We start from the raw sequence: 2,017 nt of genomic DNA on the forward strand, positions 1-2,017 counted from the left end.
CACCACAACTCTCTGGGCCCGGCCGTCCAGCCAGTTTTTTACCCAGGGAAGAGTATGCCCGTCCAAGCCATGAGCAGCCAATTTCTCCAGGAGAACGTTGTGGGAAATGGTGTCAAAGGCTTTACTAAAGTCATACTATTTTGAAAAAGAAAGGAGAAAGATTCTGCCAAAACCCCCAGAAATTCACTCCTCTCTGGCTTTCTACAAAGCTTGTGTATTAAAATTCACATCCAAATATAGATTAAAAATTGTAGTAGTATACTAACACATCCAACGAGTGCTAAATTTTCTTAAATGAGGTTGAGACGAGGCAAAATTAAAGCAAAGTTTTAAAATGTAGGCAGCATTAAAATCCACTGCCAATAAGAAGAGTTGAATTAAGAATAAGCCTTAATTGCAGAAAGCTTAAAAAAAAAAAAATCCAACAACTTATTATCATAAACAATCGTGAAGTACGCGGCTGCGGAGGGGGTGGGGATGTCAGGGGTGTGGACACAAAATGTTTTTTCTGTGTTACACAATTGATTGTTCGAGTCCCCCAGGCAATTGAAAGCTGTGCTTTGCATCAGGGACCTGACTTTTATCTCCAGATTATCTGATTTAGCAGAGTTATATCCCTTGGAAAAGAAAATATACCTGTTTTCTACATGATAAAGCAAGGCAAAGTTAATTTTTGCATTTTAGAAGTGATTGTCTTTTTGGTCTTCAGCATTTGATCACTGGGGCAAGAGAGGGAGGGAAAGCCTAAAGGCTCTCAAAATACACCGTCGGCAGAGCCTGTGCAGAGGGAATAGTACAGACTGTACAGAAACAGCAGACTCCCACCAACCATGAATTTTAGAAGTTTTTGGCAGCTTCTGCTTTTCCCCTCACGCTCGAGAACACTTCAAAGGCAGGATTACAAAAGAAGAGATCACATGTTTGGTTCAAAACTGTAACTGGGGCTCTGGGGAGAGGAAAGGGGGCAGGTACAGAGGCAGCGCATGCTGTTTTGAAGGACTCATTACAAAGCACTTACCTTTATACCTCTCTGCGCAGGTAAGGATTGCAGCCGGGCAAATGATTCACCACGTCTCCATTTAGACAATAAGGAGGAGGATTAGTTAACCTGAGACTGCTTTACCAACCTGACCTAAATACCACAGTTAAGCAACAGGGTTTTGTGAATGTAGGACTTCAGGCAGGAACTGGACTGGTATGAACCTGATGCTTTGGCAGTCTTTCCTCTAACCAAGTGATTTATAAACATGCAGCTGCCATCTTGCACCTATGAATTATGAATTTCTCAATACATTCAAGGGGTAAGGTTGTCACATACCAGAAACCTGAGGTCACAGAAAAGACTAAAGTAGTATCACCTCCTTAAAGCAGTAATTAATGTGACTAAACAGCAGCATTAAACCTCCTACTATTTTGCCTTTCCCCTGGGAGGATTTGGTACAGCTTTTCTCTTGGCTAGAAACTCCTACTATCAAGACGCTCACCTTGTTCCTACCCAGTGGCATGCCTAGAGTGCAGAGGAGAGAGTACTGGAAAAAAACAACCAAAAAATGAAAGAAACTAAAACCACCAACAACCAAATGCTCAAACCCATGCCTTTACATCTATTCAAGATTTTAAATCCTTGCATTGACGCTTACCTTCCACTTGTTTAAAACTTCATCTCTCCCAGAGAAGTAGAGAAGGGAGGAGAAGAAAACTACTACTATTTGGATACTCCTTTTGCTGACCCAATCATCTTTGTTAATAGTCTCTAATGAATAACTCATTCATGGATAAACATGCTAGCATTATTATTTTGTCTTAGCAGAGTCAGCATGATGCAGAAGAGAGCAGTCATAAGATTGTCACAGTTCCCAAATTGTCAAAAACTGGGGGAAAACTGTCCTGGTTTCGGCAGGGATAGAGTTAATTTTCTTCCTAGTAGCTGGTACAGTGCTGGGTTTTGGATTTAGGATGAGAATAATGTTGATAACACACCAATGTTTTAGTTGTTGCTGAGCAGTGCTTACACTAG

This window comes from Aptenodytes forsteri, unplaced genomic scaffold (assembly GCF_000699145.1).
Source record: "Aptenodytes forsteri isolate BGI_AS27 unplaced genomic scaffold, ASM69914v1 Scaffold434, whole genome shotgun sequence".
NCBI lineage: Eukaryota > Metazoa > Chordata > Aves > Sphenisciformes > Spheniscidae > Aptenodytes > Aptenodytes forsteri.